At 47.4% G+C, this 22,353-nt stretch overlaps 1 long non-coding RNA gene across 3 annotated transcripts; it reads left to right on the forward strand.

Annotated features, from left to right (window-relative positions):
* Positions 1–1,212: 1,212 nt before the first annotated feature.
* Positions 1,213–15,950, forward strand: LOC128810618 (uncharacterized). 3 transcript variants are annotated; one of them, XR_008438089.1, is made up of 4 exons: positions 1,213–1,467; positions 2,000–2,141; positions 14,712–14,824; positions 15,398–15,950. It is a non-coding gene; the product is annotated as an uncharacterized LOC128810618 (long non-coding RNA). The 3 variants fall into 3 exon arrangements; XR_008438090.1 differs by lacking the exons at positions 1,213–1,467; positions 2,000–2,141 and adding exons at positions 13,249–13,404; positions 13,939–14,080; XR_008438091.1 differs by lacking the exon at positions 15,398–15,950 and having other exon boundaries at positions 14,712–14,848.
* Positions 15,951–22,353: the final 6,403 nt, after the last annotated feature.

Here is a 22,353-nt window from a genome sequence, read left to right on the forward strand (position 1 = left end):
GCAGGGACGGAGCAAATGGGACTGGTTCCCACTGTTGCTGTGTGAAGGCTTTTTACAGGCTCCTGTATTGATGTCATCTTTTTTTCACCCCAAGCTTGGCTTCTCCCATCCTTTTCCCGTGGCTGCGGCATTGGGTGTTCCCAGGAGGGCTGGGTTCCTCAGCAGGGGTCTTAGGAGTTGCTGTGGATTCTGATTTTTCTGAAGCTGTATGGAAGCGTGCTAGCGAATCAGCTCTTTTCTCTCCTGAAAAGCTTTCCATCTATGTCCACCCGTGTGTCTCTGTGTTTTAATCACATAGCCGGACGCACTGAGGTTTTTACTTTCTAAGCCAAAAGCTGAAGCAGATGACTGTTTGCTTTGTGTGTGTGAGGAGTGGCATTTGTGCTGGAGAGCTGCGGTTGGGAACAAAAGATGGACTTAATGTGCTCTGGGGATGGGCACGGGAGGAAACGCACAGAAAGGCAAGGCAGTGATGATTGGGGAGGAAAAATGAGAGGTGGTTGCTTCCGATCCGTGGGGACTTTCCTTGGGAATGATCGATCAGAGAGCATATGGAAGTAGAGAGCATCTTCTGGCTGTTGCTGCTCCGTAAACTTCTCCCTGGCTTCACAGGTCCGTGCTGGAGAGTGGGAGAAGGGTCCCTGCTGGTTGCCGTGTCCTGGGTGGGCACAGAGCTCTGACCTTGGCCAGATGGGCTGGTGAGTATTGAATCAATCCCTGGCTCCTCGTGAACAAGTTGTTTGAAGGAGTTTGAGGCAGGGACAGCTTTTAGCCGGCTGCAGTTCGGTTTCTTTCTCACAGGTCTCCGGGTGTTTTGATCCTGACGCTGAACTGGGGCTCTTACCTGTGTGACCTGTGAAATGTCCCGGAAGCTGATCGATGTCTTTGTGCTCCCGCTGTGTTCATTTGGGCTGTGCTTCAGGCTTCTCTCCCGGGGCCCTTGCCGTTGCTGTATCTCTTGGATGCCGTGCAGAACGGAATCAGGCAGCCAAGCCTCAGGTTCACCTTCTCCCTCACCCTCTGCGCTGCTCGTGTGGCACAGCAGATCCTGAAGCCAGGTACTGGAACGTGCTGCGTGTGTCACTGCTGGGGTGAAAAACAGAGCCCTGGGGAGTGTCGATCCCCTCACCTGCTCTGTGCTCGTGCGCTCTTGCCTGAGCTTTTCCTCCTGGGCAAGAGAAGGGGAGGGTGGGCAGCAATGGGAACGCGCCTCAGAGCAAAGGCCTTCTGCAGTTGCCGGGCTGTTCTCCCAGCTCGGAGCGCTGCACGCTCACTGACTGCAGCTTCCACGAATTGTCGTCCGTGCTTGTGGATTGGGAGCGCTGTCCTCCTCCACCATGCCAGCCTTTTCTCTTTACAGAGGAGCACGTGTACATAAGGGTAAAGAGATTCCTTCTGTCGCACCGGTGTTTGGACCTGAGGAAGGTACCGGGTTTTCTCCAGCTTTTCTACAGTTTTGATTTTGAGGTGAGAGTCCCATTTTAGGTACCCAGTAATTCTTCAGAAATGTATTAAAAACAGCTGCAAAAATACAATGAAACCTCATTCTCCCACAGGTAGTTAATTAGAAGCGTCTTTCTTTTGTTTCATGTAGGAATTCAAAATGTTATTTCTGTGAGGTTTTTGTTGTCTTCTTAATACTAAGGCACAATGAGTTGTGCTGTGTATGCTCTGTGAGCACAAGAAAAGAATGTTCTGCCCCGGCTAGCTACAATTCCTCTTTGAGTTTAGGTTAGTAACTTTGAGTTCAACTGAAGTATTTTAGAAACAGCAACTTCTAAAATTCCATTTCCACTGCATGTTTGGGCTGCAGACTGACTGTTCCCAGTGGATGTTAGCGATTAAATTTGATAGGAATGGAAATTGAGAAGTCCAGAACAAGCTGTGGTAATTCCTGAGCTGGCACTCAGAGGGAACCGGGGTTTTGTGCTCTTTGGAGCAGGTATCCTTTGGAAATGTCAGAATGTCTGACGGTGGTATTTTTCTTTATGGCTTCCAGTACAAAACAGCACGAGTGGATCCTCAGATTTCTTGGGGAAGGGCTGCGTGACAAACATTGCTGTGAGCTTTATGTCTACCAGAGGATTTTCCGGGTCATTCTTTCCTTTCTCAGCAGTCCTTTGTGTGACCAGGGCTCCCAGGTAAGAATTTAAAAAGAACAGTTCCCAAATACCCCAAACCACAAAATATATATTTGTGGCCATATTTGAGGCCAATATATTTGAGGCCATATATTTGTATGGCCTCAAGATCTCAAGTACAAACCAGAAAGGAATAGCTGATTCTGCCTTGGTCCTCTTGAAAATCTGTTCCTTGTTGGTTTTGTGTATGTGTGGAGGGGGAAATAATTTAGATTGTGTCTAAGCCAGTCCCATCCTGATCCCTTGAAATTGGAACAGGTTCCTGCCATCGTGGAGCCTCACGGGGGTGCCGTGGTTTTGCTCCTGCAGTCGGGGCCTTTTCTTTTTGGGGTCTCTATTTCCCCAGCCAGCACGTTTGTCACCTGCACAGTGCTTCGGCAGGAGGGAACCTCGCCTGCCGGGAGCTCTCAGGTTTGGGAGCATCCACCCTGAGGATTTCAGGTATCAAAACCTCGGACAAAAAGAGAAAACTGTCTTGCTACCTGAATACTTCTGGTAAGAGCAGCACCTGTGGTGTGAAGCGTTGAAGGGAGAATGTCTTTCCTTCTCTGGAGTTGCTGAGAACAGGCGGTGTTCATTTTAGCTGGAAGTTGATCGGGTACCAGCCAAATTGCTCATTTTAAGTTAGATAATCAGATCTTGGCTGTAAAAGAACAAGTTGCATTTTCTGTTTCAGAGTCGTATTCTGGAGATATGACAGAGTGCTGCCCGTGTCACCTCTAGAGCTGCCCATGAGCTGATAGAGGATCACAGCCTCCTCTCGGGGGTCCTGCACGGCTTAGAGAAAAGGTAACCAGGGAAGTACGGGAGAAATGGGGACAATTTCCTGTCCACGGCTGAAGAATGACGTGGCTGAGGATGAAAGCAAGGGGGACAGACCTGGAGACGGGGGCACCCCGAGGGCTGCACTGGCAGAACTTGCTGAACTCTGAGGTGTCCCTTGTGTTTTTGAGAAGAGAATCAAGAGGCTTTCAGGTGGTGGTGGGAGGGACGATGGTGGGGGGGCTGTGTGATTTGGGAATCACTTCCTTGACAAAGCAAAAGGACACCTTGTGCTGGTGTCCTTAGCTTTTAAATTTCAAGCAGCCTCAGTTCCCATCCTGTCACAGGACCTGCTGCACAGGAAGTGGCACAGTAATGGATTTGAGCTGTCTAGAACGTTATTTCTCCTCCCCTTGCCTCTCCCTGACAAAAAAATCTCTTCTGCAAGCACAGAGTGCCCTGACAGGTTCCGGCAAGTGCACCAAAAGTGCCCTAGAATATGGTCCCCCGTAGGAGATGGACCAGCTGCTGGTGAGGATCTGCCTTTCAAATGTGGTTTTCTTTTCTTTTTTTTCTTTTTGTTCTGTTTCATTTTGTTTTTTGGGTTTCTGGAGAACCAGATGATAAATAAAATGATTTCCTTACTCCATCCTCTGTGGCTAATAAATTTAGGAGACAAGAGAGAAAACAGGAATCGATCCCAGATGCTGCTGTTGAGATGGGTATATGATCTACCTGTATATAGATATATGTGTATCAATGTATATCTGTGTAGTGATAATAATGGGAGTTTTTATGATACGTTGCTTTACTGTCTTATATTTTTAATAAAGTGTGATTTTAAGTTATTAGGTATAACATTTGATTCTGCTTATTGGCTAAAGTAACATTTTCTTGTATTTTATTGGTATCAAGTAATGTTAATCATTAATTGGTAAGAGTTTATAATGAATTATTAAGGTGTAAATATTGTTCATTAAGGTACGTCTTTTTTTTACTGTCGGTATTTTCATGTGTTCGTATGGGTTTTTATGTTAATGATTTTGGGTTTTTGTGTTATGAATATATTAGTATTTTATTAGGGTTTTTTTGGTTAGTTTACTTGTTTGGTGTGTAGATCAGTCCTGTTAAGTATGTTTATCTATATATGTTTTAAAATTTAAGTTATAAATCTACTTGTTAAGGATTTTTGTAGAGTTCTATGTAAAAATTTAAATCGGTAGGGGAGATAAAAAGCAGTAATTATTAATAAGATGAGTATTTTAGTTTTTAATAATGATTTAAGTTATTCAGCGATGTTTCAATTTTTGAAAATATTATTTAGTTATTTTTTATGTGTGATTGATTAATTTTTTTTAAAGAATTAGTAATGTTTTTGTAAATTGATTTCTTGTGATTTCATCAATTTATATATTTTTAAAAACGTTTTCTATTTATGATTGTGTGTGAATAATAAAAAATTAACAGTTGTTTTATTTTGTAAGGTAGTATGTTTAAAGATGTTCATATTTGGCAGTAATTTATTTAACGTTATACATGTGTTATTGTTTCATTTGGTTAGTTAATAAGTAAGTTCATTTGATGTGGTTCAAGTGTGAGTTGTAGTTATTTTAGGTGTTAAAAGAGATGTAGAACTAATAGAATTAGGTTGTTAAAAGGTTGTACGATTTTGATCCTGAGAAGTAAATTTGTGTTGGAGTGATTGGGTATTTTTGGGCGGGTGTTCTTTTTTTTTTGGTTGTTTTTTTTTTATGTCTTATTGTTATGTTTGGTCTTAGTGGGTTAATTGTTTTAAATTGTAGGTTTGCTGTTTTGAGGTAACTTCTTTGTGGTTTTGTGTGGTTTGGGGGTTGTTTTGTAACTAAATATTGTACAAGTATTTGTTTGTAATGATTTGAGTAATTTTACTTTTGGTGGTTTACCTGTCATTTGGGGCATGAGTGTATAAATGTTATTTGAAGAGTTTATGTTACGTGTAAGTTTTTTGATTTGCAATTTAGTGTTTGTAAAGGATAAGGTTAGTTGTGAGGAGGTATACAAACGAGCTACGTAGAAAAGAGATTTTTCGGGTTGGTGACTGATAAACAGAGCGTATGTGGACGTGTGGTTTTAGTTAGTGTTACTTGTTTGTTCTGTTTTGGTTGTGGAACTATTTCTTTCGGGGTTGGGTGTTTGGTTTTGTTTTTTTTTTTTTTTTTGGTGTGTTTTAAATAAGGCTTGACACAGTGAGTAGGACTCTTGTGTGATTTTTTTTTTTTTTTTTTTTTTTAATTGTGGAACCATAAGTATAACGTGTTCTTTAGGTTATGAAATTGACGGGACTACTTTCTCGGCTACTTACTAAATCTTGTAGTTGTGAGTAGGTTTTTGTAACTCTGATTTTGAAATCAAAGAAGAAAACTGAGGAGACGAAGGAGGTAGAGAAGTTTATCTCCTTCTAGGACAGAAAGGGTTTAGCGCAGAAAGTGCTGGGTCTGATGTGGCGCGGGGGTTTCCGTGCGCCGGCCGGGCCGGGCGCGGGGCTCGGCGGCAGGAGAGCGGCGAGCTGTGCGCGTGCGCGGGAGGCGCGCTCCCGCGGGGAGCCGAGCGGAGCCGAGCGGAGGTGAACGGAGCCGAGCGGAGCCGAGCGGAGGTGAATGGAGCCGAGCGGAGCCGAACGGAGCCGAGCGGAGGTGAATGGAGCCGAGCGGAGCCGAACGGAGGTGAATGGAGCCGAGCGGAGCCGAGCGGAGGTGAATGGAGCCGAGCGGAGCCGAACGGAGCCGAGCGGAGCCGAGCGGAGGTGAATGGAGCCGAGCGGAGCCGAGCGGAGCCGAACGGAGGTGAATGGAGCCGAGCGGAGCCGAGCGGAGCCGAACGGAGCGAGCGGCTCCGAGTTGAGGCGAGCCGAGCTGCGCCGAAGAGGCGAATCCAGCCGAGTCTAGCGGAGAACAGCCCGAGTGTAGGCGAGGAGCCGAGTGGGGCCGAACCGAGCCGAGCTCCGCCGAGCGCAGCATCCCGAGCAGGGCGGGCCGCCGGGGCGGGCTCGGGTGGAGTCGGCGCTCTCTGAGGCTCCCCGTCCTGTCCCGCTCTCTACCCCTCCTTCTTCCTCCCCGTATTCCTCTTCTTTCTCTCTTTCCCCCATTTCCCGCTCTCCCCAAAGCCGACCCCTTGCTCTCCCTTTTCGGCCTCCCCTCTCGTCCCCCCCTCCATCCTTCCTTCCTCCTCCCCGTATTCCTGTTCTTTGTCCGCAGACCCTCCCCTCCTCTCCTCTCCCTCCCAAACCCGACACCCCGCGCCCCCCCCCCCCCCCACTCCTTCCTGCTCTGTCCCTATCCCGCTCCTCCGTTCTATTCCTCTTCTCTCCCTCCTCTGTGCACCGTCCCTCTTCCCCGCTCCCGGCCTTTCCCTTGCCCTCCCGCTTTCCTCCACAGCCCGACCTCCCTCCCTCCATACGCTGTCTCACGCCCTGCTAGCCCTCCTCTCTTCCCGTCGCCCCGTTCCTTCTTTCCCCGCAGCCGCGGGGCCGGGGGCGCCGGAGCATAAAGCCCAGAGGGCCGGAGCCCGGCGGCCCCGGGCCCTTGCGGGAGTCCCCGCACGGGGCCGGAGGCTCTCGGCGGATCCCCCCGTGCCGGTCAAACCCCGCCCGGCCCCGCCGGACCTGCGGCTTTGCCGGCATCGCGCTGAGAGCGGCCCCCGCTCGGTGCCGTGCCGTCCGTGCCGCGTCCCCGCCGTCTCTGCCGCTCCCTCTCTCTGCCCCTCGCCCGTGACAGCGAGGCTGGGCAGGAGCTTCGACCCTTCTGGGGGCTGCCCCCCTTTCTCGTTGCGGCAGAGTCCCTTTCGGGGGGGATGTACATGTGGAAAGGGATGGAAGCAAGTGCTGGGCTGCTGGCCGGGGCAGTTAAGACTCGTTCTGTGCCTTCTTTGGGGGCCAGGAAAAAGGGGTGAAGACTCGGGGCTCTGGTGTCATTTGGGGCACCCTAAGGTCCCTAGGAGAGGGACGCACGCTGCGGCGGAGGAGCAGGTGGGTGGCGAATGAGGGGGGGTCCTGCCGGGTGCCGTCCCCCCGAGGGACCCAAAGCTGCCCCAAAATGCACAGGGAGGGGGGTGTGTAGAATACTACATCCTGTCAAGTGCTTCGTTTTTATAGGTATTGGTAAAAATAGGAATTTGTCTCTAAATTCATTTGGAAAGAAAGCCAGAGCAGCCCCAGGTGTGAACTGTGAGGATAAGGAGGGGCCGGCTCCTGCCGGCGGCTGTTTTAGGGGCTTTGCCTCAGCTGATTTTACAGGGAGCTGCTGGAGAAGAGGAGTTTATGGGCGGCTCCTGGGGCTGTCCTTGCAGGGACGGTGACAGCTTCGGACAGGGTCTGCGGGATCACCTGGATACGCACTTGGATATCTGGAGCATTGCTCAGAGGAGGTGCCGAGGGACAAACCTTTGTGCCGGGTAGCGGCAGCCAAACAGGTGAGCCCATGTGCATTTGTAGCGGGGACATTTCTCCTTTCCCTTTTAAATTTCATCTTGCCAATCCCTCCCCGGTGCTCCCGGAAAAAAAAAAAAAGTAAAAAAAAAAAAAAAAGTATTTTGAGTACAAAAGAAATTCAAATTGAGGGTAGCGACTTGTCTTCCATTATTGACCGTGTCTGAACTGGTGGGGGATCCCCTTTCACCTGTGGTTTTGAGGGTATTGATTGAAGGCAAACCTGCCTTTTCCAGGATGTTAGGGGTATCCCAGGGGTGTCAGGGAATCCCTGTGTTCTATTTTAAATGGAAGGGGGGAAATATTGTTGTCGTATGATGGGTTTGATTTGAGGGTAACCCCCCCCACACCATTTTCATCACCCTAAGGTTTAAATTTGGGTGGGCAGCCCTGTTGTCCCTACTTTTAAAGGATTTGGATGGAGGTAAAAATCCCCCTTTCCCCATCATTTCTGTTGCCAGCCGGGGGTCTATGTACAAATCAGGAACGGGACGGGACTGCTGAGGAAGGCGTCTCGAGCTGTTTTATTTTTTTGCATCACTCTCATGACATGGTTATGACAACGGGAAGGTGCCAGCAGCTCACATCCCCGCCAGCAGACCAAGAAGTTAATGTTAGAATTTACTTTAAAGTTTTTTGACCAGTCACACGAAGCAAAAGCATATTGACACCCATTCTATCCCACCACTGCAAGCACACGTACCTTTGGTTAAAACAACGCTCGCTTTTTTCCAATGCAATGCCTGCTCGTAGGCCTTAAAACACAATGCACAGGGCTCCATTCTTAAGCTTAGAACTTCCTAACATCTCGCTAGATACACTTTTCTGTGGCTTAGGGAGTTATTCCAGACAAGCGATAATACACAGCCCATTGTTCTATTTGTAGTTAACCTCTACTTCTTATATAATTTTTCTGCTGACAAGTCTTATGCTTAGCTCGAATCGCAGTTCTGCTGTTTCTGAAGCCTGCCTTTTGCAGCTTTCCCAAAACCCTCTGGTTTGAAAGATTCCCACAACTTGAGGGATTTCATTTGAGGACAAGCCCTTCTTTTCTGCTCTTATAGGGGATGAAACTGAAGGGGAGAACACATTTATTTGCCCTTGTTGAAGTGAGGCGAGCACCTGAGTGTGGCGTAAGTTCCGGGGGTTGAATTGAAGGAGGCTGCAGCTCTCGCAGCGTTTGAAGGGTTGGAATCGGGCTGTGCCGCTGCATTGGAGGGCGCTTCTTCTGCCCCTGGCCCGGCAGCCAAGGCTGTGGCGCGGGAGCTGCTGGCGTTGCCTGGGGAGCTGCCGAGGTGGAAGGGGACTTGGGCGCGGCCGGGCTGGCGCGGGACTGCCGGAGCCGCGCCGGAGCGAGGCGTGCGGAGCCGCGGGGAGCTTTGCCGGGCCGGCGGGCGGGAGAGGCGGCGCGGGCGCTGCGCCGGTGCCGGCCGGTGCCGGCCGCTCCGTCCGCTCCGGGCGCGGGGCTCGGGCGCCGCCGGGGCCCCCTGGACCCGGTGCCGGCCCCGCCGGGCAGGGGGAGCGGGCGGGGGGCTCCCGGCGCGGCGCCGCCTCTGCCTGCCGCAGGAGCCGCTTTCCTGCCGGGAGCCGCGCTCCGCCCGGTGGCGGCAGCGCGGCTTTTCATTTTCCGAAGGTCCTTGGTGTAGCGGTTTGGAAGTGGTTCTTAGGAATTGGTTGTATCGTTTTATTTTGTTCGTGGTTGGCGTATGCTAAGGGACATGGTGTACTTCTTGAATGTTATGGTTCTTGGTTCAGGTGCTGATGGCAAGGATTTATTTGGATTGAGTTTTGTTGTTGGATTTTATTTTTGTGGAATTTGTTGGATTTTTTTTTTTTTGTTTTGATTTGTTTTGATTTTTTTTGTTGGATTTTTAAATAATATTTTTATATTATAAAAAGATAATTTAAAATTATATATTTTAAGGTTTACAATGTTTTTTATGGGTCGTGGCATGAAGTAGCGGTTAGGTTTTTAATTGGATTGTGGTGGCTTTTATTAGCGTGAGTATGTAGTGTTCGTTTTGGTGGGTTTGAGGCAGTGTCCTGTAGTTAATTAGTGAGGTTTTTGTAATATTGATCATTGCATTATTGTTTATTGTATTATAGAGGTTTTATTCATTTGGTATGTTTGATTGTCGTGTATGTTTTGTTGTTGCAGAGAATCTGGGAGATATTGTTTATGGTTACATTTATCTTTTGGCTTGGTGTTTATTTCCAGGTGGTATTTTAGTTTTGATGATGGTTTGAGGCATTATGGGTTTATTGAGTTAGGAATCATTTTTTTGTTGTTGTTAATTTAAGTTTTTCTATTTTTTTTGTAGTTTGATGTATTTGGTTGCTGGTTTTTATTCGTTTTATTTTTGGGAACATGGTTGTTTATATGGTGGATTTTTTTGGGTACTTATTTTATTTGGGTGGTGATTTTTTTGTTTCTTAGTGGTTTAGATTTTTTTATATCGGTAATTGGTTTGGTGGTTTTTAAAGTTTATTTTATAGCGTATTGGGTTCTCTTTATGAGTTAGTGTTGAGGTAGAGTTTTGGATTTTTTTTTTTTTTTTTTTTTTTTTTAGTAACGTTCAGGGTCTGTTGTAGGGTTTGGAGTTTAGTAAGTTAGTTGGATTTTTTTTTCTTTTTAGTGGTTTTTGTGATTTGCTGTGTGGGATTCTATAGGGGTTTTTTCATTTTTGTTTAATTTTTGTGATGTGATAAGAATTGTTAGTGAAAAGAGTGTAGTGTGGGGTTTTTTTGCTGGTAGTTGGTTGGCTGGTGGAGCCATTCTAATATTTTTGGACGGTATGGGTGGGAATTTGTTGCTGTTTGTATTGGCATTTTAGTTTTAGGTATTGGATCTTAAATGCAAAATTATAACTATAACTATAATGTAAGAAAACAAATCTAGAAATATAAAAATGGGAATATAAAACTTCCATTTTAAATATAAATAGAATACATATAAATAGAACATGTAACATAAATAATATCATCTATCACCGTAAGATGTTATAATGTTTGATATAGAGTATTTTATACTCTATAGAGTATTTTAGAGTATGTTTATATAAGTACATATGAATATAGATTATACATATAAATCAAATCCATAGAAAATATCAATATAGAAATGTAGAATTAATATATGTAGATAGATATAAAATACAAAATCATAGAAATTGATACAATACATAATGGATATTATACTGTATATGTCTTATTATACCACATGACATGTCATATATTTTATATATCTAAATATAGTACATCAATAGACTGTAATATAATATGTAAGAAACTATAAATGTAAATATCAAAAGCATAAATAGAAAAATATTCAAATATAGTTTAAAATAAAGGGGTTTTTTAAATTTTCTATTTGGTAGTAGGCAGGGCTTTTATTATAAAAATTAAAAATATAAATAAAATAAATTAGAAAGGGCTTATTTGGTTTTTATTTGGTTAGAGGCAGGGTTTTTATTTTAAAAAAATATGAATATACATTTTATTTTGATATAATTCTAAAAATAGAAATAGATAATCAATGTATAAAGATAGATAAAAAATAGAAAGTGTAAATAAAAATAAGTAATAGGAAGAGATAGAATATAAATAACAACATACATCAATCTACATTTACAATGCAAATTTCAATATAAATGCGAAAAACATAGATAAATTTAAACACAGTTTAGAAGAAAGGGGTTTTTTTTTTAGGTTTTGACTTGGGTAGAGGCAGGGGTTTTATTATAAACAATATAAACCTTTTAGAAATATTAATCTAAATATAGAAATATGTAATCAATATCTTAAGATATGTATAAAATATAAAATGAAATAAATTATAAGCAATAGGAATGAATGTAAGAAATTATAAAATTATCGTTATACATGAATATACATTCTAAATCAAACTGTGAATATAAATATGAAACATAAGAATAAAATAGATTGAAAAATAGCTTAAAAGAAAAGATTTTTTATTTTGGTTCTTATTGGGTTAGAGGCAGGGTTTTCTTTGTTGGTGTTTTTTTTCGTGCGGGCTGTTTAGGGGCATTTATTGCAGAGGATGTTTGGAAGGGGGTCGCGCCTGTTCTTCTTTGCGCGCCTTCCCCGCCTGCAGCCCCAGGGCGGGCGGCAGTGCCGCCGCCTTGTGGCCAGAGTGCGGTACTGCAGCCGTCGCCCGAGGTCCTCCCGCGGCCGCCATCTTGGGAGTGGGTTGTCGCGGACTCGCTTGACCTTCCCAATATGGCGGCAAAAAAAGGCGGGAAAAACGAGGACCACGGTCTGTTTACTGCACTGCCTGCACGCCACCCTGACGCCGGCGCCGCCCCGCGGGATTTTTTTCGCTTTTTCCCGTGTCGTGGCCACGGACTGTGAGCTCAGCGGCTGCGCGGGCGGTCAGGTTGTGAGCGGGCGCCGACAGGCATCGGCAAAAACGCCTCTCCCTTCCGAGGGCCTCACGCGGCCGCCATCTTGAAAGTGTCGCGGCGTCCGGGACACTCTTGACCTTCTCAATATGGCGGATAGGAAAAAAAAAAAAAAAAAAAAAAAAAAAAAAGCGCGGGAAAATCGTGGTCCGCGTGCTGCACTGCCCGCGCGCCACGCAGGCACCGCCCCGCCGGGATTTCCCGCGGCCTTGCCAGTACTGCGGACACGGGCTGTTGCCACACTTGCGCCGCGGGCGGGTGGGTTTCAGGCAGCATTTTTCTTTTAAATAAGAGATCGTTAATATTAATATCATAGAGCTACAATTTGGTTACAGGCAGGGCTTTTATTTTAAATAACAGAACTATTTTTGCAATATAAATATAGAAATGCATCATATATATATCTAGATCTATAAAAAGATATAATAGAAATAAATAGAAGTCATAGGAAGATATTTAATATAGAATCGAAATAACATCATGCATCAATATACATGATAAATGCGAATGTGAAAAGTATAAATATGAAAGATAGCTAGAGAGAGTTTAAAAGAAAAGGATTTTGGAGGGGTTGTATTGGGTTAGAGGCAGTGTGTTTTAGTTTGTGTGCGGATGTTTTTTGGGCCATTTATTTTTCAGGATTTTTCCAAGGGGATCGCCCCCGTTCTTTTCTGCCTCCCTTCCCTCCGGGCGAGCGGCAGCCCCCGGCTGTGGCCGCCGCCGGCGGTGCTGCCGCCTTGTGGACAGAGAGCGGTACTGCAGCCCCCCCCAGCCAGCGCCCTGCCCCTCGCCGCTGGGTGCCGGCTGAGGGGGGAAGGACGGCCGCCGAGCGTGGGAAGGGCGAGGCGCGGGAGCGAGCGGCAAGCGGGGCGGTGTCTGTAAATAGAGGGGAGGGGTGAAGGAGATTCGGGAGAGCAAAGGGACCCGATGACCGAGAAGAACGGCAGCGGCGAGGGCGGCCCGGCGGGGCCGCTTTCGGCGGGCGGCGGAGGCGCGGTCGCAGCGCTCACGGGCCGGGGGCGGCGGGCGGGGGGCGAGCGGCGTCGGAACAGGGCTGCACTCCCCTTTCCCGATCCCCGCGCGCGTCCCTCTCTAGACGCTGGAAGCGACCGCGTGCCGGAAAATGCCGCCGGGGCGGCGCGCGGGCGGCGGAGCGGGGCCCCGGCTTTCCCCGCCCCTCCTGCCGCCATCTTTGGAAGGTCAAGCGAGTCGTCGCCGTCCCGCCGCGTCCCTGTCTCGTCCCGCCGCGTTCCCGCCGCCTCCCCGTGCTTCCCCGCCGTCTCCACTCTGACACGATCCGCCCCCGTCCCGGACCCCCTCCGCTGCAGGGAAATGCAGGAGAACGCGAAAGCATCGGGGCAGAGCAGCCGCTGGAGGTGCCCGAGCCGTCTCCCCCTTGCCCGCAGGGCCGGAGTTGCCCACCGCCGGCAGCTGACAGGTACGCTGACAGCACGGGCTTGTGGATTGGGAGCGCTGTCCTCCTCCACCATGCCAGCCTTTTCTCTTTACAGAGGAGCACGTGTACATAAGGGTAAAGAGATTCCTTCTGTCGCACCGGTGTTTGGACCTGAGGAAGGTACCGGGTTTTCTCCAGCTTTTCTACAGTTTTGATTTTGAGGTGAGAGTCCCATTTTAGGTACCCAGTAATTCTTCAGAAATGTATTAGAAACAGCCGCAAAAATACAATGAGACCTCATTCTCCCACAGGTAGTTAATTAGAAGCGTCTTTCTTATGTTTCATGTAGGAATTCAAAATGTTATTTCTGTGAGGTTTTTGTTGTCTTCTTAATACTAAACGCACAAGGAGTTGTGCTGCGTATGCTCTGTGAGCACGAGAAGAGAATGTTCTGCCCCGGCTAGCTACAATTCCTCTTTGAGTTTAGGTTAGTAACTTGGAGTTCAACTGAAGTATTTTAGAAACAGCAACTTCTAAAATTCCATTTCCACTGCATGTTTGGGCTGCAGACTGACTGTTCCCAATGGATGTTAGCGATTAAATTTGATAGGAATGGAAAATTGAGAAGTCCAGAACAAGCTGTGGTAATTCCTGAGCTGGCACTCAGAGGGAACCGGGGTTTTGTGCTCTTAGGAGCAGGTATCCTTTGGAAATGTCGGAATGTCTGACGGTGGTATTTTTCTTTATGGCTTCCAGTACAAAACAGCACGAGTGGATCCTCAGATTTCTTGGGGAAGGGCTGCGTGACAAACATTGCTGTGAGCTCTATGTCTACCAGAGGATTTTCCAGGTCATTCTTGCCTTTTTCAGCAGTCCTTTGTGTGACCAGGGCTCCCAGGTAAGAATTGAAAAAGAACAGTTCCCAAATACCCCAAACCACAAAAGCTTGTATTGGCCTCGAGATCTCAAGTACCAAACAGAAAGGAATAGCTGATTCTGCCTTGGTCCTCTTGAAAATCTGTTCCTTGTTGGTTTTGTGGATTTGTGGAGGGAGAAATAATTTTGCTTTTGTCTAAACCAGTCCCATCCTTATCCCCTGAAACTGGGACCGGTTCCTGCCGTCGTGGAGCCTCACGGGGGTGCCGTGGTTTTGCTCCTGCAGTCGGGGCCTTTTCTTTTTGGGGTCTCTATTTCCCCAGCCAGCACGTTTGTCACCTGCACAGTGCTTCGGCAGGAGGGAACCTCGCCTGCCGGGAGCTCTCAGGTTTGGGAGCATCCACCCTGAGGATTTCAGGTATCAAAACCTCGGACAAAAAGAGAAAATTGTCTTGCTACCTGAATACTTCTTGTAAGAGCAGCACCTGTGGTGCGAAGCGTTGAAGGGAGAATGTCTTTCCTTCTCTGGAGTTGCTGAGAACAGGCGGTGTTCGTTTTAGCTGGAAGTTGATGGGGTACCAGCCAAATTGCTCATTTTATTTTAGATAATCAGATCTTGGCTGTAAAAGAACAAGTTGCATTGTCTGTTTCAGCGTCGTATTCTGGAGATACGACAGAGTGCTGCCCGTGTCACCTCTAGAGCTGCCCATGAGCTGATAGAGGATCACAGCCTCCTCTCGTGGGTCCTGCACGGCTTAGAGAAAAGGTAACCAGGGAAGTACGGGAGAAATGGGGACAATTTCCTGTCCACGGCTGAAGAATGACGTGGCTGAGGATGAAAGCAAGGGGGACAGACCTGGAGACGGGGGCACCCCGAGGGCTGCACTGGCAGAACTTGCTGAACTCTGAGGTGTCCCTTGTGTTTTTGAGAAGAGAATCAAGAGGCTTTCAGGTGGTGGTGGGAGGGACGATGGTGGGGGGGCTGTGTGATTTGGGAATCACTTCCTTGACAAAGCAAAAGGACACCTTGTGCTGGTGTCTTTAGCTTTTAAATTTCAAGCAGCCTCAGTTCCCATCCTGTCACAGGACCTGCTGCACAGGAAGTGGCACAGTAATGGATTTGAGCTGTCTCGAACGTTATTTCTCCTCCCCTTGCCTCTCCCTGACAAAAAAAATCTCTTCTGCAGGCACAGAGTGCCCTGACAGGTTCAGTCAAGTGCACCAAAAGTGCCCTAGAATATGGTCCCCCGTAGGAGATGGACCAGCTGCTGGTGAGGATCTGCCTTTCAAATGTGGTTTTCTTTTTTTTCTTTTTGTTCTGTTTTCTTTTGTTTTTCAGGTTTCTGGAGAACAAGGTGATAAATAAAATAATTTCCTTACTCCATCCTCTATGGCTAATAAATTTAGGAGACAAGAGAGAAAACAGGAATCGGTCCCAGATGCTGCTGTTGAGATGGATATATGATCTATCTATCTATCTGTATATAGATAGATGTATATACGTATATCTGTGTAGTGATAATAATGGGATTTTTTATGATACGTTGCTTCACCGTTTTATATTTTTAATAAAGTGTGATTTTAAGTTATTAGTTATGATATTTTATTATAGTTATTGGCTAAAGTAACATTTTCTTGTATTTTATTGGTATCAAGTAATTAATGTTAATCATTAATTGGTTGGTAAGAGTTTGTAATGAATTATTAAGGTGTGAATATGTTCATTAAGGTACGTCTTTTTTAACTGTAGGTATTTTCATGTGTTTATATGGGTTTTTATGTTAATGATTTGGGGTTTTGATGTTATGAATATATTAGTATTTTATTAGGTTTTTCTTGTTAGTTTAGTTGTTTGGTGTGTAGATTATTCATTAAGTATGTTTATCTATAAATGTTTTACATTTAAGTTATAAATCTACTTGTTAAGGATTTTTGTAGAGTTCTATGTAAAAATTTAAATCGGTAGGGGAGATAAAAAGCGGTAATTATTAATAAGATGAGTATTTTGGTTTTTAATAATGATTTAAGTTATTTAGTGATGTTTTAATTCTTGAAAATATTATTTCGTTATTTTTTATTTATGTGTGATTGATTAATTTAAAATTTTTGTAATGTTTTTGTAAATTGATTTCTTGTGATTTCATCAATTTATATATTTTTTAAATGTTTTATATTTATGATTGTGTGTGAATAATCAAAAATGAACAGTTGTTGTATTTTGTAAGGTAGTATGTTTAAAGATGTTCCTATTTGGCAGTAATTTATTTAATGTTATAGATGTGTTATTGTTTCATTTGGCTAGTTAATAAGTAAGTTCATTTAATGTGGTTCAAGTGTGAGTTGTAGTTATTTTAGGTGTTAAAAGAGATGCAGAAATAATAGAATTAGGTTATTAAAAGGTCGTACTGTTTTGATACTGAGAAGTAAATTTGTGTTGGAGCGATTGGGTATTTTTGGGTGGGTGTTCTTTTTTTTGTTGGTTGTTTTTTTTTTGTTTGGTTTTTTTTTGGTGGTTTTTTTTATGTATTATTGTTAAGTTTGGTCTTAGTGGATTAATTGTTTTAAATTGTAGGTTTGCTGTTTTGAGGTAACTTCTTTGTGGTTTTGTGTGGTTTGGGGGTTGTTTTGTAACTAAATATTGTACAAGTATTTGTTTGTAATGATTTGAGTAATTTTACTTTTGGTGGTTTACCTGTCATTTGGGGTATGAGTGTATAAATGTTATTTGAAGAGTTTATGTTACGTGTAAGTTTTTTGATTTGCAATTTAGTGTTTGTAAAGGATAAGGTTAGTTGTGAGGAGGTATACAAACGAGACACGTTGAAAAGAGATTTTTCGGGTTGGTGACTGATGAACAGTGTATTTGGATGTGTGGTTTTAGTTAGTGTTACTTGTTTGTTCTGTTTTGGTTGTGGAACTATTTCTTTTAGGTTTCTTTTTTGTGTGTTTTAAATAAGGCTTGACACAGTGAGTAGGACTCGTGTGTGATTTTTCTTTTTTTAAGTGTGGAAACATAAGTATAACGTGTTCTTTAGGTTCTGAAATTGACGGGACTACTTTCTCGGCTACTTACTGAGTCTTGTAGTTGAGTAGGTTTTTGTAACTCTGATTTTGAAATCAAAGAAGAAAACTGAGGAGACGAAGGAGGTAGAGAAGTTTATCTCCTTCTAGGACAGAAAGGGTTTAGCGCAGAAAGTGCTGGCTCTGATGTGGCGCGGGGGTTTCCGTGCGCCGGCCGGGCCGGGCGCGGGGCTCGGCGGCAGGAGAGCGGCGAGCTGTGCGCGTGCGCGGGAGGCGCGCTGCCGCGGGGAGCCGAGCGGAGCCGAGCGGAGCCGAGCGGAGCCGAGCGGAGCGAGCGGCTCCGAGTTGAGGCGAGCCGAGCTGCGCCGAAGAGGCGAATCCAGCCGAGTCTAGCGGAGAACAGCCCGAGTGTAGGCGAGGAGCCGAGTGGGGCCGAACCGAGCCGAGCTCCGCCGAGCGCAGCATCCCGAGCAGGGCGGGCCGCCGGGGCGGGCTCGGGGTGGATCGGCGCTCTCTGAGGCTCCCCCTCTTGTCCCTCTCTCTACCAATCCTTCTTCCTTTCTTCCTCCTTCCCGTATTCCCCTTCTTTCTCTCTCTATCCCTTAGTTCCCTCTCTCCCCAAAGCCGACCCCTTTCTCTCCCTTTTCGGTCTCCCCTCCCGTCCCCCCCTCTACCCTTCCTTCCTCCTCCCCGTATTCCTGTTCTTTGTCCGCGGACCCTCCCCTCCTCTCCCTCGCAAACCCGACCCCCACTGCCCTGTCCCTATCCCGCTCCTCCGTTCTATTCCTCTTCTCTCCCTCCTCTGTGCACCGTCCCTCTTCCCCGCTCCCGGCCTTTCCCTTGCCCTCCCGCTTTCCTCCACAGCCCGACCTCCCTCCCTCCATACGCTGTCTCACGCCCTGCTAGCCCTCCTCTCTTGCCGTCGCCCCGTTCCTTCTTTCCCCGCAGCCGCGGGGCCGGGGGCGCCGGAGCATAAAGCCCAGAGGGCCGGAGCCCGGCGGCCCCGGGCCCTTGCGGGAGTCCCCCCGCACGGGGCCGGAGGCTCTCGGCGGATCCCCCCGTGCCGGTCAAACCCCGCCCGGCCCCGCCGGACCTGCGGCTTTGCCGGCATCGCGCTGAGAGCGGCCCCCGCTCGGTGCCGTGCCGTCCGTGCCGCGTCCCCGCCGTCTCTGCCGCTCCCCCTCTCTGCCCCTCGCCCGTGACAGCGAGGCTGGGCAGGAGCTTCGACCCTTCTGGCGGCTGCCCCCCTTTCTCGTTGCGGCAGAGTCCCTTTCGGGGGGGATGTACATGTGGAAAGGGATGGAAGCAAGTGCTGGGCTGCTGTCCGGGGCAGTTAGACTCCTTCTGTGCCTTCTTTGGGGGCCAGGAAAAAGGGGTGAAGACTCGGGGCTCTGGTGTCATTTGGGGCACCCCAAGGTCCCTAGGAGAGGGACGCACGCTGCGGCGGAGGAGCAGGTGGGTGGTGAATGAGGGGGGGTTCCTGCCGGGTGCCGTCCCCCCGAGGGACCCAAAGCTGCCCCAAAATGCACAGGGAGGGGGGTGTGTAGAATACTACTAAATCCTGGCAAATGTTTCGTTTTTATAGGTCTTGGTAAAAATAGGAAAGTATTGCTAAATTCATTTGGAAAGAAACCCTCTCTCTATCCACTCATTTATATCCAGGAATGTAGGAAACTCTGACTGGGCATGGGTAGTAGTTTTGAAAATAATGCCATAACGTTTTGATCTAGGAATGAACCAAGCAAGTGCCCTGAAACCATCAGAACAGCTGCAGGGGCTGAAGGGAATAGAAAGGGCGCTCTGGCACCTTTTGCCTCCATTCTCTGCCAGTCCCCAAAACGTGTCGCAGTCCTGTAAGAGGCGTTTGTCATCCAGACTGCCAAAATGAAGACATGTAAAATCCTAGCTCTGCCTTTTGTTTAACGTGTTTTTACTTCATATTTATGTCATCACAGAAAGCAAGGAAAGGAGAAATGTGACTGGTTCCCACTATTGCTGTGTGCAGGCATTTTGAAAGGCTGGTGTACTTATGTTCTCTTTTTCCACTCCAAGCTTGACTTTTCCCCTCCTTTTTCGAGGTCTGCTGCTTTGGGTGTCCCAAGGAGGGCTGGGTTCCTCAGCAAGGGTCTTAGGAGCTGGTGCTGATTCTGCTTTTTCTGAAGGTGTATCAAAGTGTGCTTCCAAAATGACTATTTTGTCCACTGGAAAGCTTTCCCTCAATGACCATCAATGCATGTGCGTGTTTTAATCGTCTAACCAGACGGACTAAGAAAAGCCAACACCCCTAGTGGATTTCTGCTTGGTGTGTGTCTGTGAGAAGTGGGCTGTGTGCTGGACAGGGAGAGGCGCTGTTGGAGAGTGGCAACAGCGCCAGGTGTGAGCTGTGAGGATGATGAGGGCTCAGAGCAGCCCCAGGTGTGAGCTGTGAGGATGATGAGGGCTCAGAGCAGCCCCAGGTGTGAGCTGTGAGGATGATGAGGGGGCGGCTCCTGCCGGCGGCTGTTTTAGGGGGTTTGCCTCAGCTCACTCTTGCATGGAGCTGTTGGAGAAGAGGAGTTTGGGGGGGGGGCTCCCGGGGTTGTCTCATGGAAGGACAGTGAGAGCTTCAGACAGGGTCTGGGGGATCGCTTGGATACCTGGAGCATTGCTCAAAGGAGGTGCCGAGGGACAAACCTTTGTGCCTGGAAACAGCAGCCAAACAGGTGAGGCGGTGTGCCTTTGTAGTGGGGACTTTTCTCCTTTCCCTTTTAAATTTCGTTTTGCCAATCCCTCCCCATTGCTCCCCGAAAAAAAAAAAAAAAACCCACCAAAAAACCCCAAAACAAAAAAAAAAAAACAAAAAAAAAAACAAAACAAAACAAAAAAAACAACAACCCCAAACAAACTAGGGTTTATTAAGACAAAAGAAATTCAAAATGAGGGAAGCAACTTCTCTTCCATTATTGCCTGTGTTTGAACTGGGCGGGATTCCCGTGCACTCGTGGTTTTGAGGGTCTTGATTGAAGGAAAACATGCCTTTTCCAGGGTGTTAGGGGTATCCCGGGGTGGCAGCAAATCCCTGTGTTCTATTTCAAATAGAAGGGGAAAAATATTGTTGTTGTATGCTGGGTTTTAACTTGAGGGTAGCCCCCCCCCCCCCCCCCCCATTTTCATCATCCTGAGGTTTAAATGGAGGGGGTAGCTGGTAGGGGACGTGTTGTCCGTCCTTGTAAAGGGTTTGGATTGCGGTAAAAATCCCCCTTTTACCATCATTTGAGGAAAGTACTTTCTTTTCTGCTCTTATAGGGGCTGAAACTGAAGGGGAGAATACATTTATTTGCCCTTGTTGAAGTGAGGCGAGCACCTGAGTGTGGCGTAAGTTCCGGGGGTTGAATTGAAGGAGGCTGCAGCGTTTGAAGGGTTGGAATCGGGCTGTGCCGCTGCATTGGAGGGCGCTTCTTCTGCCCCTGGCCCGGCAGCCAAGGCTGTGGCGCGGGAGCTGCTGGCGTTGCCTGGGGAGCTGCCGAGGTGGAAGGGGACTTGGGCGCGGCCGGGCTGGCGCGGGACTGCCGGAGCCGCGCCGGAGCGAGGCGTGCGGAGCCGCGGGGAGCTTTGCCGGGCCGGCGGGCGGGAGAGGCGGCGCGGGCGCTGCGCCGGTGCCGGCCGGTGCCGGCCGCTCCGTCCGCTCCGGGCGCGGGGCTCGGGCGCCGTCGGGGCCCCCTGCAGCCCTCAGGAGCCGCCGGAGGAGCCGCTTTCTTACCGGAAGCCGCGTTCCGCCCGGTGCCGGCAGCGCGGCTTTTAATTTTCCAAAGTTCCTTGATGTTGTGACTTTGAGGTGGTTCTTAGGAATTGATTGTATCGTTTTATTTTGTTCGTAGTTGATGTATGATAACGGACATGGTGTACTTCTATAATGTTATGGTTCTTGTTTCAGGTGCTGATGGCAAGGGTTTTTTGGGATTGAGTTTTGTTGAATATTTTTTGTTGTGGAATTTGCTAGATTTTTTTGTTTTGATTTTTTTTTTTACTATGTAGTAATATTTTTATGCTATAAAAATATAATTAAAAAAGTAGAATTTTACGAGGATCTGTTGTTTAAGGTCTACAAAAGTCTATATGGGTCATACCATGAAGTAGAGGGTAGGTTTATAATTCTGCTGTAGTGGGTTTTATAAGTGTGAGTATGTAGTGTTCGTTTTGATGGGTTTTAGGTACTGTCCTGTAGTTAATCAGTGAGGTATTTATAATATTGAAAATTGCATTATTACTTATTGTATAATGGAGGTTTTATTCATTTAGTTTGTTTGATTGTCGTGTATGTTTTATTTGTTGTTGCAGAGAATCTGTGAAATACTGATTATGGTAACATGTTTCTTTGGTGTTCTTGATTGTAGCTGAGCAAGGGGCCTAGGAAATTGCCAGCGGGCGAGGCGGCCTTCCTCGGCACCGGACGTGGATTCTCGTCCCCGGACGTCCGAGAGATAAGTCGAGGGCTGGGACCCTGAGAGGGGATGGAAGCGAGGCGCTGGGAGGGCTTTGTGAGGCAGCTTTGGAGATGGGGGTGGCCCTTTAGGCCACATAAAGGAAAAGCCTCACAGTGCTGAAGTGCTCAGGGCAGAGCAGTGCCGGTGCACGGTGTGTCACTTGTCTGTCGTGCCTTCTGTGTCTTTTGCCTTAGTCCTTTGAGGGGCTTATCGGAAGCCCGGGCGTCCATCTTTGCATCTCTCATCTCTGTGTTCCTCGGCCCCGTGCTGATTCCTTCTCACCTTTGGCTCGGGAGCCCGGACAGGCCTTGGAGTAGCATCCGGTCAGATGTCTTTTGAGGTCTTGTTCTGGGCTGTTCTCAACAGCTGTGATTTGTGACAATAGTGACAGCAAGGATGCGTTCTAGCAGATTAGGACTCGTAGCAATGCGGAGATCCGTAGAGCATTCTGACGCTAGGGTTCTCGGGCATCCGTCTCTGCCTTGCTTGGAATAGGTCATTCAGTTAGCATCTTGTTCCTGCAGGGCTCTCTGAGCCTTAGAGGCTCGCCATCAGTCTCAGCTAGGTCATCTCATTCTGCAGTCTCTGGCTCCCTGAGGGCATTCTTCTCGCTCAGAGCTTTCTCCCCCTGTTGTGTCCCCTTGTTTGTCTTGTTCTGTGTCACGGGTGTCTGGGTATTTGGCTGGAGCTGCTCTGCCCTGCTGCATAGCCTGGTGTAGGTCTAGAATGGGGCGTGTCCTGGGGCCTGGAAATTTGTAATGTGGGGTGTATTTGGACTCTAGATGGGATCTGTAGATTGATGAAGGCTATC

This window comes from Vidua macroura, chromosome 8, assembly GCF_024509145.1.
Source record: "Vidua macroura isolate BioBank_ID:100142 chromosome 8, ASM2450914v1, whole genome shotgun sequence".
Classification (NCBI taxonomy): domain Eukaryota; kingdom Metazoa; phylum Chordata; class Aves; order Passeriformes; family Viduidae; genus Vidua; species Vidua macroura.